The 17,295-nt window shown below is 36.4% G+C and overlaps 1 pseudogene; it reads right to left on the bottom strand.

The window, feature by feature from the left end:
* Window positions 1-2,936: 2,936 nt before the first annotated feature.
* Window positions 2,937-12,571, bottom strand: LOC113633255 (60S ribosomal protein L27a pseudogene; annotated as a pseudogene).
* Window positions 12,572-17,295: the final 4,724 nt, after the last annotated feature.

Below are 17,295 nucleotides of genomic sequence, written 5' to 3'. Positions count from 1 at the left end.
TCAATTAACAATTAGAACAGCCTTACAAATCACTAAATATAGTAGAAAAATGATACTGACCTTGCATATTATTTAAATATTAGACAAATTTTCAGCTCGAATGAAGCTGTGTTGCACATACATATCCAATTGAAGAATTAGGGCAATTATTTTTATAATTTAGATCACCATCACTCCCTGCCCACCCCCCCAATCCATTAACACATAAATATATCCTTAAATGATTTGTTGGTTTTGGAAGATGAAAAGATAGTAGAAAGATGACTGGTGAATAATGAAGAGAACTTCTTTAAATAATTTAACTGAATAATTTTATGTCATCTATGTGCACATGGAGTTTTGGGTCTCTCTGGTTGAACATATATACATTTGAGATATTTGCAGTCAATATTGTTGCATGTTAAATTAAATGAGTTTGCATGTATTTCTAAAGTTCTATGAAATAACTAATATACATCCAACTTTTAGCTACAGTAATAACTAATAAATTACATCTATTTTAAGATGTGAGTCTATTATAAAGTCTGTTATAGTACTGATAGACATGCTTCCCCAAAATTTTAGAAATGTAAGTTGCAGTATCCATTGCAGGTGGGGTATTATTGTTTTACCCATATGTCAGACATTTTCACTAATATGCAAAATAAGCCATAAATTCAACCAGTGTAGTTTTTTCCCCCTCCTTATTTACTAAGTTGTATGCAATGCTACTTAACTATCTGGGTAACACAGGTTTATTTCAACTATTGTCAGAAAGAAGTTAGAGAGTCCCTTTCTCTTATTCAAGTTCGATTTCCTATAGTACTGCAAGTATGTTTATATAACTTGAACATGGCTAGAAATATCCCTTAGAGAAATTATACTGTTTTTACAGCTTATGGTGTTTCAGTATAGACATTTTAAAAAGCAAGAGAGTTAATTTAGATACTTTGAAATGACTATGTTAATATGAGCTTGAGATTTGTTTTCAAAAACAAATTTATGTCAATAGAAAAACCTTGGATGTTGTAACCAATTGGTCGAAGGAGTGAGAAATGTTAGTCTATGATATCATTTTACTAACATTGAAGCCATACAGGCTTATGATATAGGCAGTATTGAAAAAGATGCAGGAGTTGGTCAAGTTTAAGTTATTTAAAGTTAGATGGAGTGAACTCTTACTAATTTTAGTGACCAAATAAATGAAATACTAAGTCAAGTAACCTAGCAGATATGGGTCAGTGTTCAGGCTTTTTTGAACAGATAAAAGAAGTTGGTGACATAAAAGGGTTGCAGGTCACATGAACACTTCTTTTAAGTCACGGAGTCACTGCCATAGCAATTTTAAATAGAGTTCGGTGTGTTCCTGCAAGGTCATGGCTGAAATTCAATTAGTGCTTGAGTTGAAATGTCTGCTCGTTATGCCACTTTAAGCATCTGAGGTGGTCTCCCCTTCAACTGCTTAGGGTGACAAAGTTGCTTTCTTAGTTTATTATCAACTTCAATCCTGGAAAATTTTAGAATTAAGTGTAGAAGTGTTACAGAGACCTAAACACATTGTTTATTTCTTTGCTTCATTCAGGTTTTTCCTGAAATATTGTCTCATAACAGATTTAGGTTTCCTAAAACAGGAAATCCCATCCATTTCCTTATTGTGCTTTATTTTTTCTATAGCATCTATTACTACCTATTATATATTATACTTTATATAATATATTTATTTAAGTTATTTGGCTCTTTTTTCCATTGGGATGTAAATTCCTCTACGGTGTGGACTTTTATTTTTTTCATTGCTATATCCCCAACACATAGAGTAGTGTACCCTGCTGTTACACAATAAACTGTTGTTAAATGAATGAAAATAACTACTGGAGTCACTGTAAAAAGGAAGTCTTACTTTTCAGGCTTCTAAAGCAATCCAAGGAAGCTAAAAATGAAGAAATAATTCCTTAGCATTACTTTTTCTTTAAAATTACAGAACAGCATTTTTATTTTGAGTAGTATTTCTTCCAGTGACTACCCGCTCTTTTCTTATAGTTCTCCAGTTCTAAAAGGTATGGTAGAGGTGGTAATTATGTACTTTTGTATTTTAGTCATCCATAAAACAAGTTAAGCAAACAAACATATTAAAAGCCTTATAATATTCCAGGCACCCTACTAGATGCTCTAGATTTGAAGGTAAAGGACATGTCCTTGTCCTTTAAGAGTTTTTCTAGTCTTGTAGAGGAGGCAGCAAGAAAACAAACACTTAGAACATGATGCAATAAGACATTTGCACAGAGTGTGAAGAGAGTCCAGAAGTAAGGCATGTAATCTAGAACAAGAGTGTCAGCAAATATTTGTTAGAATAGATGCTACTTTAACTCAGCTTTGACTGATAAACATAATAAAAATATTAACAATCATCATTCATTGAGTGCTTATTATATGTCAGGCAATTTACAACCCTGATGTCATTATATCCTTTCAAGAATCTTCATGTGGTAAATATTATTATTCTTATATTACAGAAGAGGAAATTATGTTTAGAAATACTGAATTAGTAATTTGCCCAAGATTACATAGGCAGTTCAGTGTCAAAACAGAAAGCTGGGATGAGATGATGAGACCAGCACAAAGGAAACATTTACAAAATACAAAGGTGTAACAGAACATGACAAGGCAGGAACTAACGGGACTGAATCAGGTATTCTTTGGAAGCTGAGGGAAGTAACAATAATTTGATATAATGTTGCAGATGAAAACAGAGCCAGATCATAATGGACAAGGATCACTCCAAGAATTTTGAAGTTTATACTGGTTTTGATGCAATATTCCGAAGAATTGTTTATTAGGTCTGCACAGAAATTGGTGGAAAAGTTTGAGATATTAAACGTTCCTTATTTAGTAATTTCTTATTCTTTAGACTAGTGAATTTATTGATTTATATTTTTTGAAAAGCACTTGTTAACATTTAATGAATCTTCCACCATGTAGCTTCAAGCTACCAGGACACAAGCCCCACCCACATCCTTAATCTTCTCCTCAGCTCTTCTGCTGAAGAATTTGGCCTTCACAATGACAGGCTGCTTTGGGAGCTTCCCCTTCCCCAGAACTTTGTAGTAGCCCAATAGCACCATATAAATGATAGGAGCAGCTCCAGTCTTGTTCTTCGCAGCATTTACCCAAGTCTGCTCACTGACCAAGGTCCATAATTTATCAAGGTTGACATTTGGGCAGAAGTTCTGGTTCCTCTTTAAGTGGTAATGCCTCATACCAACTTTCTCAAGGTAGCCTGGTAGCAGGTGATCCTGTGGCAACGCATGCCACCAGCATTACCCTGGACTTCTGGTTGCTTCCGGTGTTTGCCGATGTGGCCGTGGCCGTGGCCGTGGCTCACTTGGCCCCTAACAGACTAGAGAATTTAAACAAGTGTTTTGTCTATGAGTTTGTGAAAAAGACTGAGAAGGAAGGAGATGGAGAAGGTTTAAAAGGGTTTGAAAAGCAGTGTTTCTACAGAGAACTTGCTCCCTGTTAGACTTTTTGAGATTTAAGGGATGATCCATGAACTAATATTTATTTTCATTCTACCATATATCAGAGAATGGGCTTGGATTTTCACATGTCAGCTCAATGATCCTCACAATCATCCTGCAAAGTAGGAATATTACTTCCATTCTGTGGTTGAGGAAACTGAGCATATGAGCTAAGGATCTTGCCAAAGGTCACGTGGCCGTCAATAGCAAAGTCAGATTTTAAACCTATTTCAAGACTCAAGCTCTTTCTAGCTTAAGCTGCTTTCATCTCTTGAGACAGTGTTTTCCAACCCTTTAGGTCAAGACTTGAAGGATCATGGAATCAACTTAGTGGTTCTTAAATAGCATTTGAAAGAAATACAAAGATTAGAATAAAATAAAAAAAAAGGGTATCAGAGTGCACTACACATAGTAAGGGTCAACACTGGTTGAAATTCTTGCTTCAGTCAGACATACACATGTATAAACATAAATATTGGTGTGTCCTGAGTTGTGATGGGAAATATACTCTTACTGAGTTTTCAAAAGTTTGAAAAACTCATCTAGTGAAATAAAGATCAGATCACAGCTACTACGTTAACTCATTTCTTATTTCATCCTATGAAGTTGAATGTTCGTGGGTAACCGACAGGACACCACACCTCACAGCAAGGGTAGAATAGGAAAGAGAAGCAGAAAACTTCATGAGGGCTGAAGGAGGACAGCGGACCTTCATTTCAGTCATGGCAAACTACAAGACTTCTTTAGTTTAAACCTTCACCTGCCACATCAAGGGAAGATAGTAGTAATTACTGTTTCAAGGAAAATGTATGTGTGGGTCATTTATTGAGGTGATAAATTGAGGGGGGTTCCCCACCTCCTCCTTCCCACCTCCCTCTGGATTTTTGACCTGTAATGAAAGAGAAAGAGGAATAACATTTGAAATTGAAGTGTATGTGTATGCTAATATTGATACTTATTGAACACATGTGCTTTTGAAGATTTATTATTTATACTGTATAGAATTATATATAAAATCCAACTAAACTCCATGTGTGGTGTTAAGTTATAATCTGTTTCTCTTTGGAATCCCATTCTGTGTACAAACATTTTTACAAAACATGTGGATTAGTAGTAGGAGTAGATGGTTTAAAAACATTATGTTAAAGCAACACCTTAAGTCAGCATGTTGAAAGAATGAGAAAATCAAAATAGTACTATAGTTCCCTTACTGGTGGAAATAAGAGGGGAATCCTAGGATGCGGGGAATATATAGATATCTCTGTAAGTTTACAAATGTCCCAGCAGTTGTTAATTTCTCCTGGAAGAACCTTAGATACACTAAATTTCTCAATAAATATTACTTTACATTTTAGCAAAGAAACTTAACTACTTACCTAGTAAACAAGGTTTTAAATTTGCCATTTTCCTCTTTTCCCTTTTTATATTCAAATATTAGTGCTAGTGCTGTTTTGAAGAGCCTAGATTTTACTCTGTACCATATTTAAATTTTATAAGTCTGAATAAATTATTGTAACCAGCTAGTTGTGTTAATTACATTTACGTTTCTAACTAGTCAGATTTTAGAGGATTAAAACACAGAAAATTTAATTGCATAGTGTCAACCATTTCCAAATGCATGATGATACCAAGCAGAGTGGACTTAGGTATAGTGAAATAAACAATTCTATGTGTGTGTCACTGACACCATAAGATATTTAAATTTATCTAAACCAACTCTTTCCATAGTGTTGCCTACTATAAATTAATATAGAAAGCCCTTAGGATGCTTGGCCAGTGATATGGAAATTGACACAGTAAATATTTGTTTCATGTTCTGGGAATTGTGTACACTGCAGATCAGTTGTGTTTAATCATTACCATTTGGCCAATTTTGCTTTTTTCAGAAGAAAGATAATTATGTATTGGATATGGCAGTCTTGGTGCTTGTTAAACACATAGCTCTTTTAGGCTTATACTGCCCACCTCGAGTCCCTTGCTCAGGAGATGAAAGCTATAATTTGTGCAGAGAAAGGGAATTTGTTGTCTCAAATAACAGAGAAGTAAAAAATAGGGTAAATTCAAGCATGGCTGGATTCAGAAACCCACTTATTGGATTTAGTAGCTGGTTTCTATCTGTTGCCCAGATTGGCCATGTTTTGGCTCCATTTTCAGGATCAGTGTGGTCACAAGATGGTAGCAGCTGCGCCAGCCTCACATCTCCTCAAGTCAAAGCCAAACCGAAGGGGGAAATGTCCTTTCTGTTGAAATATCTCTTTCTGGTTATTCAAGTAAAAGTCCTGAGATTAGCTCTGATTTATTCTGACTAACTTGGCTAGAGTTAAGTGCCTATTCTTGGATCAATCTTTGTAGCCAGGGGAATTCGAAGTTCTGATTAGCTGAACTTGGGCCTTATGTTCCATCCCTGGACCCAGGAATTGAGGTTGGATTCAAAGCACATGGATTGAAAGTTGGGAAGGGGTATTGTTTTTAGAATAAAGAGGAGTGGGCTGCTGGAGAACAAAAAATATTCACAATTCTCAGATCATTTTTATTTTCTTTAAGTTAATTCAATCTTTTTAAAATAAGAATGGGAAATATATGTATATTTATCAGTTTCAATCTAGGGAGAATATATATGGAAGGGGCCAGTCACTTACTGACTTTATGATCTTGCGCAGATCAAAATATCTTTGATCCTTGTTCTCCTCAGCGGCAAATGGGGATAATATTGTCTTTCTACTACCTCACAGGTGGTTGTGAAGACCTAAACAGATAATGCTTCTAATAAAAATCATAATATCTAATATTTAATGAGCAGTTTGTCTAGAAATTACATTGTTACATCCCTATAATCATTCTGTACAGTAGATACTACTATAATACTTATTTTTAAATGACCTAAGGCTTACAGAGGTTAAGTAACTTGCCCAGTATCAATCACACAGCAGTTAAATGACTGAGTCAGTACTCATGTCTATCTGGCTACCAAGTTCATTCTAATAGCCACCATGATACAGATATAGGGGACTGTCATTGGATTCTTCAATTCTAAGAGTCACATGTTTTCACATTTCAGCATTTTAAAAAACCAGTATGTGCCTTACAACTGATGGTAAGAGGACAATCATGATGTAGTAGTTGTTGTCTGCTTATGTGTAAATTGGTTACCGCTAGTCTTATTGTTATTTCAATTGAGTCGGCTACATGTGTTGAGTTTAAATGCTATACAAATATTAAAATATTACATTATCATTTGGCATTGAAATAGAAATTTATTTAATAGAAAGACACAGAAACAGAGTAATGAAGCATAAATGTGATACAGTGAAGTAATATCCATCGCCAGAGGAATAGCCAGTTTCACACTTTCTTATAAGGCAATGACCACATGCTTTATGGAATCTTAGAAAGGAAGATCCCCAAAAGTAGAAGCTACCTTATGTTTTCTCCTGATATATGTGTTAAAGGACTGCCTGTCAAATGACATTTACCAAAGCAATAATGAATTTATTTTGCTTATATTTTGCTTTCTATGTAGGAATATGGTGATAAATATCTATGTCCAAGTAAGTCACAAAAATCTCTTTTTTAAAATATAGAACACAATATTAAGTGACAAGAAGCTTTGTGCCATAGTTTAATTGGCATTGGTCTTCCATTTTATTCTGTATAAAACATTTGTGTTTCTTACAGTTTATGGAGTCTTAAATTCTATAAAATATGACATTATTGTATTGTAGAAATAAGAGAAAGATTTTTTTTTAAAACATCTTTATTGGAGTATAATTGTTTTACAATGTTGTGTTAGTTTCTGCTGTATAAAAAAGTGAATCAGCTATACGTATACATATATCCCTATATGCCCTCCCGTTTGAGCCTCCCTCCCAACCTCCTTATCCCATCCAACTAAGTGGTCACAAAGCACCGAGCTGATCTCCCTGTGCTATGCAGCTGCTTCCCACTAGCTATCTATTTTACATTTGGTAGTATATATATGTCAATGCTACTCTCTCACTTCGTCCCAGCTTACCCTTCTCCCTCCCTGTGTCCTCAAGTCCATTCTCGACATCTACATCTTTATTCCTGCCCTGCCCCTAGGTTCATAAGAATCCTTTTTTTTTTAGATTCCATACATATATGTTAGCATACGGTATTTGTTTTTCTCTTTGTGACTTACTTCACTCTGTATCAGAGACTCTAGGTCCATCCACCTCACTACAAATAACTCAATTTCATTTCTTTTTATGGCTGAGTAATATTCCATTGTATATATGTGCCACATCTTCTTTATCCATTCATCTGTCGATGGACACTTAGGTTGCTTCCATGTCCTGGCTATTGTAAATAGTGCTGCAATGAACATTGTGTTACATGTCTCTTTTTGAATTATGGTTCTCTCAGGGTATATGCCCAGTAATGGTATTGCTGGGTTATATGTAGTTCTATTATTAGTTTTTTAAGGAACCTCCATACTGTTCTCCATAGCGGCTATATCAATTTACATTCCCAGCAACAGTGCAAGAGTATTCCCTTGTCTCCACACCCTCTCCAGCATTTACTGTTTGTAGATTTTTTGATTATGGCCATTCTGACTGGTCTGAGGTGATACTTCACTGTAGTTCTGATTTGCATTTCTCTAATGAGTAGTGATGTTGAGCATCCTTTCATGTGTTTGTTGGCAATCTGTATATCTTCTTTGGAGAAATGTCTGTTTAGGTCTTCTGTCCATTTTTGTATTGGGTTGTTTGTTTTCTTGTTATTGAGCTGTATGAACTGCTTGTGTATTTTGGAGATTAATCCTTTGTCAGTTGCTTCATTTGCAAATATTTTCTCACATTCTGAGGGTTGTCTTTTGGTCTTATTTATGGTTTCCTTTGCTGTGCAAAAGCTTTTAAGTTTCATTAGGTTCCATTTGTTTATTTTTGTTTTTATTTCCATTCCTCTAGGAGGTGGATCAAAAGGGATCTTGGTGTGGCTTCCCTGGTGGTGCAGTGGTTGAGAGTCTGCCTGCCGATGCAGGGGACGTGAGTTCATGCGCCAGTCCGGGAGGATCCCACATGCCATGGAGCAGCTGGTCCCGTGAGCCATGGCCGCTGAGGCTGCACGTCTGGAGCCTGTGCTCCGCAATGGGAGAGGCCACAACACTGAGAGGCCTGCGTACTGCAAAAAAAAAAAAAAAGGGGATCTTGCTGTGATGTATGTCATAGAGTGTTCTGCCTATGTTTTCCTCTAAGAGTTTTATAGTGTCTGGCCTTACAAGTAGGTCTTTAATCCATTTTGTGTTTATTTTTGTATACTGTGTTTGGGAGTGTTCTAATTTCATTCCTTTACATGTAGCTGTCCAGTTTCCCCAGCACCATTTAATAAAGTGCCTGTCTTATCTCCATTGTATATTCTTTCTTCTTTATCAAAGATAAGGTAACCATATACGTGTGGGTTTATCTATGGGCTTTCTATCCTGTTCCATTCACTCTACTTCTATTTTTGTGCCAGTAGCATACTGTCTTGAATACTGCAGCTTTATAGTATAGTCTGAAGTTAGGGAGCCTGATTCTTCCAGCTCCAATTTCCTTTCTCAAGATTGCTTTGACTTTTCAGGGTCTTTTGTGTTTCCATACAAATTGTGACATTTTTTGTTCTACTTCTGTGAAAATGCCATTGATAATTTGATAGTGATTACAATGAATCTGTAAATTGCTTTGGGTAGTATAGTCATTTTCACAGTGTTGATTCATGCTATCCAAGAACATGGTATATCTCTCCATCTATTAGTATCATCTTTGATTTCTTTCAACAGTGTCTTATACTTTTCTGCATACAGGTCTTTTGTCTCCTTAGGTAGGTTTATTCCTAGGTGTTTTATTCTTTTTATTGCAATGGTAAATGGGAGTGTTTCCTTAAGTTCTCTTACAGAGTTTTCATCATTAGTGTATTGGAATGTAAGAGATTTCTGTGCATTAATTTTGTATCCTGCTACTTTACCAGATTCATTGATTAGCTCTAGTAGTTTTCTGGTAGCATCTTTAGGATTCTCTATGTATAGTATCATGTCATCTGCAAACACTGACAGTTTTACTTCTTCTTTTTCTATTTGGATTCCTTTTATTTATTTTTCTTCTCTGATTGTTGTGGCTAAACTTCCCAAACTATGTTGCATAATAGTGGTGAGTGTGGGCAACCTTGTCTTGTTCCTGATCTTAGAGGAAATGGTTTCAGTTTTTCACCATTGAGGATGACGTTGGCTGTGGGTTGGTCATATATGGCCTTTATTATGTTGAGGAAAGTTCCCTCTATGACTACATTCTGGAGAGTTTTTATCATAAATCAGTGTTGAATTTTGTTAAAAGCCTTTTCTGCATCTATTGACATTATCACATTGTTTTTATTCTTCAATTTGTTAATATGGTGTAACACATTGATTGATTTGCATATATCAAAGAATCCTTGCATTCCTGGGTTAAACCCCACTTTATCATGGTGTTTTATCCTTTTAATGTGCTGTTGGATTCTGTTTGCTAGTATTTTGTTGAGGATTTTTGCATCTATGTTCATCAGTGATATTGGCCTATAGTTTTCTTTTTTTGTGACCTCTTTGTCTGGCTTTGTATCAGGGGGATGGTGGCCTTGTAGAATGAGTTTTGGAGTGTTCCTCCCTCTGCTATATTTTGGAAGAGTTTGCAAAGGATAGGTGTTAGCTCTTCTCTAAATGTTTGATAGAATTCGCCTGTGAAGCCATGTGGTCCTGAGCTTTTGTTTGCTGGAAGATTTTTAATCACAGTTTCAACTTCAGTGCTTGTGGTCCCTCTGCTTATATTTTCTATTTCTTCCTGGTTCAGTCTAAGAAGGTTGTGCTTTTCTAAGAATTTGTCTATTTTTTACAGGTTGTCCAATTTATTGGCATATAGTTGCTTGTAGTAATTTCTCATGATTCATTGTATTTCTGCAGTGTCAGTTGTTACTTCTCGGTTTTCATTTTTAATTCTGTTCATTTCAGTCTTCTCCCTTTTTTTCTTGGTGAGTCTGGGTAATGGTTTATCAATTTTGTTTATCTTCTCAAAGAACTAGCTTTTAGTTTTATTGATATTTACTATTGTTTCCTTCATTTTTCTTTCACTTATTTCTGATCTGATCTTTATGATATCTTTCCTTCTGCTAACTTTGGGGGTTTTTTTGTTCTTCTTTCTCTAGTTGCTTTAGGTGTAAGATTAGGTTGTTTATTTGAGATTTTTCTTGTTTCTTGAGGTAGGATTGTATTGCTATAAACTTCCCTCTTAGAATTGCTTTTGATGCATCAAATAGGTTTTGGGTCATCGTGTTTTCATTGTCATTTGTTGCTAGGTATTTTTTGATTTCCTCTTTGATTTCTTAGTGCTCTCTTGGTTATTTAGTAGTGTACTGATTAGCCTCCATGTGTTTGTATATTTTACAGTTTTTTTTTCCTGCAATTGATATCTAGTCTCATAGCATTGTGGTTGGAAAAAATGCTTGATATGATTTCAATTTTCTTAAATTTCCCAAGGCTTGATTTGTGACCCAAGGTATGATCTGTCCTGGAGAATGTTCCATGAGCACTTGAGAAGAAAGTGCATTCTGTTGTTTTTAGATGAAATGTCCTATAAATATCAATTAAGTCCATGTTGTTTAATGTGTCATTTAAAGCTTGTGTTTCCTTATTTATTTTCATTTAGGATGATCTTTCTATTGGTGAAAGTGGAGTGTTAAAGTTCCCTACTATTATTGTGTTCCTGTCAATTTCCCCTTTTATGGCTGTTAGTATTTTCCTTATGTATTGAGGTGTTCCTATATTGGGTGCATGAATATTTACAATTGTTATATTTTCTTCTTGGATTGATCCCTTGATCATGAAATAGTGCGTGTCTTTGTCTCTTGTAATAGTCTTTATTTTAAAGTCTATTTTATCTGATATGAGTATTGCTACTCCAGCTTTCTTTTGATTTCCATATTCATGGAATATCTTTCTCCATCTCCTCACTTTCAATCTGTATGTGTCCCTAGGTCTGAAATTGGTCTCTTGTAGACAGCCTATACAGAGGTCTTGTATTTGTATCCATCCAGCCAGTCAATGTCTTTTCGTTGGAGCATTTAATCCATTTACATTTAAGGTAATTATCGATATATATGTTCCTATTACAATTTTCTTCATTGTTTTGGCGGGCTTTTCCTTCTCTTGTGTTTCCTGCCTAAAGAAATTCCTTTAGCATTTGTTGTAAAGCTGGTTTGGTGGTGCTGAATTCTCTTAGCTTTTGCTTGTCTGTAAAGGTTTTCATTTCTCCATGAATCTGAATGAGATCCTTGCTGGGTAAAGTAATCTTGGTTGTAGGTTTTTCCCTTTCATCTCTTTAAATATGTCCTGCAACTCCATTCTGGCTTGCAGAGTTTCTGCTGAAAGATCAGCTGTTAACCTTATGGGGATTCCCTTCTATGTTATTTGTTGCTTTTCCCTTGCTGCTTTTAATATTTTTTGTTTGTTATTTATTTTTGATTGTTTGATTGATATGTGTCTTTGCATATTCCTCCTTGTATTTATCCTGTATAGGACTGTCTGTGCTTCCTGGACTTGATTTACTATTTCCTTTCCCATGTTAGGGAAGTTTTCAACTATAATCTCTTCAAATATTTTCTCAGACCCTCTCTTTTTCTGTTTTTCTTCTGGGACCCCTTTAATTTGAATATTGGTGTGTTTGATGTTATCCCAGAAGTCTCTGAGACTGTCCTCAAGTCTTTTCATTCATTTTTCTTTACTCTGATCTGCAGTCGTTGTGTCCACTATTTTATCTTTCAGGTCACTTATCCGTTCTTCTGCCTCAGTTATTCTGCTATTGATTCCTTCTAGAGAATTTTTAATTTCATTTATTGTGTTGTTCATCATTGTTTGTTTGCTCTTTTGCTTTTCTAGGTCCTTGTTAAACCAATTTTTGTATTTTCTCCATTCTATTTCTATGATTTTGGTCACCTTTACTATCATTATTCTGAATTCTTTTTCTGGTGGACTGCTTATTTCACCTTCATTTGTTTAGTCTGGTGGGTTTTTACCTTGCTCCTTCATCTACTGCATATTTCTGTCTTGTCACCATGTTTAACTTGCTGTGTTTGGGGTCTCCTTTTTACAATCTGCTGGTTCATGTTTCCTGTTGTTTTTTGTTTCTGCCCCCAGTGGGTGAGGTTGATTCAGTGGTTTATGTAGGCTTCCTGGTGGAGGGGCTCCTGCCTGTGTTCTGGTGGGTGGAACTGGATATTTTCTTTCTAGTGTGCATGACTGTGTCCGGTGGTGTGTTTTGAGGTGTCTGTGAACTTGTTATAATTTTAGGCAGCCTCTCTGCTAATGGGTAGGGTTGTATTCCTGTCTTGCTAGTTGCTTGGCATGGGATGTCCAACACTGGAGCTTGTGGGCCATTGGAGCTAGATCTTAGCATTGAGATGAAGATGTCTGGCAGAATTCTCACTAACTGACATTACTTTGGGCCAGGAGGTCTCTGGTGGTTCAATGCTCTGAACTCAGCTCTCCCACCTCAGAGGCTCAGGCCTGACACCAGGCTGGAACACCAAGACCCTGTCAGCCACATGGCTCAGAATAAAAGGGAAAAATGAAAGAAAAAAAATTAAAATAAAAACATTAAGAAAACCCAGTAATAATAATAAAAAAAGAGAGCAACAAAATGAATAAACAAATCCACCTAAGATAACAAGCGCTAAAAAGTATACTAAGAGAAATATAAAAATCTGAAAAAAATCAGTCACAGACAGCAAATCCCAAGTGTACAGTTGCTCGTAAAGCCCACCACCTCTGTTTTGGGATGATTTGTTGTCTATTCAGGTATTCCACAGATGCAGGGTACATCAAGTTGATTGTGGAGCTTTAATACGCTGCTTCTGAGGCTGCTGGGAGAAATTTCCCTTTCTCTTCTTTGTTCGCACAGCTCCTGGGGTTCAGCTTTGGTTTTGGCCTCGCCTCTGCATGTAGGTCACCCTCAGGCATCTGTTTCTGCCCAGACAGGATGGGGTTAAAACAGGGCTGATTAGGAGGCTCTTGCTCATTCATGCCAGGGTGAGGGAGGGGTATAGTAGTTATAATTGAAATATGGAGTGAGCCTGCTGTGGCAAAGGCCAACATGATGTTGCAACAGGCTGAGGAGCACCGTGTGTTCTCCCAGGGAACTTGTCCCTGGATCACAGGACCCTGGCAGTGTAATTCTGTGCAGGCTCCTGGGGTGTGTGTGTGTGTGTGTGTGGGTGCATGGATAGTGACCTGTGTTTGCATACAGGATTCTTGGTGTCTGCAGCAGCAGCATTAGCATTTCATGCCCATCTCTGAGGTCTGTGCTGATAGCTGTGGCTCATGCCCATCTCTGGAGCTCATTTAGGTGGCGCTCTGACTTCTGTGGGCAGACAGGGAAGGAATCCCCTCTCCTTGTGCACCCTGAAACAATGATCTCTTGCCTCTTAGGCAGGTCCAGACTTTTTCCTGGACTCCCTCCCAGCTAGCTGTGGTGCACTGACCCCCTTCAGGCTGTGTTCACACAGTCAACCCCAGTCTTCTCCCTGGGGTCTGACTTCCAAAGCCCAAGTCTCAGCTCCCAGCCCCCACCCACCCTGGTGGGTGAGCAGACAAGCGTCTCAGGCTGGTGAATGCTGGTTTGCACTGATCCTCTGTGTGGGAATCTCTCTGCTTTACCCTTTGCAACCCTGTTGCTGCTTTCTCCTCTGTGGTTCTGAAGTTTCACCCTGCCCACTGCCTGTCTCCACCAGTGAAGGGGCTTCCTAGTGTGTGGAAACTTTTCCTCCTTCACAGCTCCCTCCCAGAGGTGCAGGTCCCATGCCTATTCTTTTAGCTGTAAGTTTTTCTTACAGCTCTGTAGTGGATCAAGCATTTTCAGGATCTTTAATATAAAAATGAAACCATTAATTCTAAAAGCTAAAGCATTGGAGATTCATTAAAAAATTCAGAAAAATTATAAGTACTTAAATTTTCATTTAACAAATTATAAAATTGGCTAAAAAAATAGAAACAGGAACAGATTTCTGGCCAGGTAATTACTCAACCTACTCTTTCTTTAGCACATACTAGACAAATATGGGTATATGGGCCTCAAAGTATTTTGAAACTAATTCTTAGTTTGGGGCTCAAGATTGCTGCTAATCAGCTCTACTTTTATTTTATAAAATAAGGAGTTTAAAAAATATTCTCTATCATCCATAACTATGATTTCATAGGGAAGAAAGAGGGATCAGTTGAAATCCAGGGGGGCTTAGTTCTTACCATTAATGATTCTCCTTCCTCCAAAGAATTGAATCTTAAGATACTAAACCTTTTCCCACAAAACAATTATTACAGAGAAAGGGTATCCATTCTCAATTTGCTTGAAGCATTTACTTAAAAACCCCATTTTGATCAACTTTTATTAAACTGCAGAACTTCTGCAGTTATTAAACTGCAGAAGTTCACAGGAAGCTCTTATTCAGAGGCTGTGAAGTCACTGAATGAAATAAAATCAAATTTGGCCTGGTATTGCATGGAAATCTCATTAGCAGAGGCTGGGCTGTTTTCCTTGGGATTGAACCTACTTAGCACTGTTTATTGATGATCTCCTAGGTCTCAATAGATTCAATAATAACAGAACCTTTTTACACCAAATTATGCTGAAAAATACAATATATTTTCTTTTCTAGGAAAATGTCAATATGAGTAAATTTGATTTGATTTTTATCCCTGGAACTTTACAGATTGCCATTTTAGTTTTGAGTTTCTCAAACCATGCAGTTTTGCAAATAAGTAACAATGAACATGTTCTTAGAAATGATTACTGTTACTACTACCAGTACTACCTAAACTTCGTCTAATACTTTGTAACTTATAGTATCACTTCACATGTATTATCTCACTAAATTCTTACATGTTTATTGTAGAATACCTATAGAATTCAATATGTAAAATATCATATTTTGTCTCGTGTACTGGTTTCCATATACTGACCTCAATATTTCCTATTACAAAGGGAGGTGTGTGCTTTACTTGGTAGAAACCTCCAAAGATTATGCAGTGTGTCTATCAGAACAATTTTCCAGTTAGTCATGATGGGTAATCTCCCTAGTATTATTATAGCCTTGATACAATGTTTGAGAGTAAGGGTTGGGGATTTGTGGCACACTGAAAAATGGTGTGAAGTATAAAGTATTGAAAAGGAAGTAGATTAATGCATTGAACGATTAAAAGGAAAACAAGGGGGCTTCCCTGGTGGCGCAGTGGTTGGGAGTCTGCCTGCCAATGCAGGGGACGCGGGTTCGCGCCCTGGTCTGGGAGGATCCCACATGCCGCGGAGCAACTGGGGCCGTGAGCTACAATTACTGAGCCTGAGCGTCTGGAGCCTGTGCTCCGCAACAAGAGAGGCCGCGATAGTGAGAGGCCCGCGCACCGCAATGAAGAGTGGCCCCCGCTTGCCACAACTAGAGAAAGCCCTCGCACAGAAACGAAGACCCAACACAGCCATAAATAAATAATAATAATAATAGTTAATAATAATAATATCATAATAATAATACCACCCTTGATTTAAAAAAAAAAAGAAAAAGGAAAACAAAAAGGAGAAAACATGCTCTCACAACACTTCAGAAAGTGTCAATTTTGTTAGTTGAAATTATTAGTTATCTAGCTTTTTTTTTAATTTAAATGTTCTGTCATGGAAACACAATCTCACCTTAGTCCATGACTTTGGTGTTGGGACGTTGATTTGGGATTCTGGGATTTTGCTTATATTTATCAAATAAAAAAGGATTATCTTAAAAATGCAGTCTTTCAGGAGCTGAGCTTTTTATTTTAAATGGAATTTTCCTTATTTGTTTTATTACAAATATGATTTTTATCAAGATGATGAAAAGAAGTATTTAAATTTTAATTCTTAGGATAGACTAGATACAGTACTTCCAGTTAAGGCCATGTTCATACAAATAAGTGTCCCTGGCAAGCTTCAGTGAGCCAAGGTCCCTAAGAGTGAACCAGCAGGAGGAAAAGATAGGTTGAGAGGCAGTGAGAAGAAGCTCATAATTGCACATGTTTAATTTCAATAATTAGGCATAGTGTTAATAGAAACATTCATTTGAAGCAAAGGCTGGTTATTTGCACAAACAGAGGAAATATGTGGTGCTGTAGTTTTGCTATGAAGACTGCAAAATTAAGCAAGAAATACTCAGCTCAATATAAATTTAAAAACATGTTTTCAAAGAGAATTAGAAATAGAATTTGGGAACTAAATCTCAAAATGCCTAATAGATTTTATTTCAGAACAGTGTCCTTAACATAGTTAGTTCTATTTTCTTTTAAAAGCTTCATTGAAATATAATTAGTATACTATACAATTCATTCTTTGAGTGTAAAATTCAGCACCTTTCAGTATATTCACAGTTGTGCATCCATCACCACAATCAATTTTAGAACATATTCATTGCCTAAAAAGAAACCCTGGACTCCTTAGCTACCACTCTTTAATCCTCCCATACTCCTAAGAACCGTAGGCAACCTCTGATTGATTTTCTGCTTCTATAGATTTTCTAATTCTGTACATTATATATAAATGGAATTGTACAATATGTGGTTCTTTAACACTGATTATTTAACTTAGTATAATGTTTTCAAAGTTCAACCATGTTGTAGCATATATAAATAATTTATTTTTATTGATGAATAATGTTCTATTTTAGAGGTATACTGCATTCATTAGTTGATAGACATTTGGGTTGTTTCCACCTTTTCACTATTACGAAGAATGCTGCTAAGAACACTTGAGTACAAGTTTTTGTGTGCACA

The sequence above is a fragment of the Aethalodelphis obliquidens genome, unplaced genomic scaffold (genome assembly GCF_003676395.1).
Source record: "Aethalodelphis obliquidens isolate GAN/ISIS:26980383/991018 unplaced genomic scaffold, ASM367639v1 scaffold39, whole genome shotgun sequence".
In the NCBI taxonomy this organism is placed as follows: Eukaryota; Metazoa; Chordata; class Mammalia; order Artiodactyla; family Delphinidae; genus Aethalodelphis; species Aethalodelphis obliquidens.
Note: the sequence above shows the minus strand (reverse complement) of the source record. Positions and strands in the feature narration are given on the sequence as shown.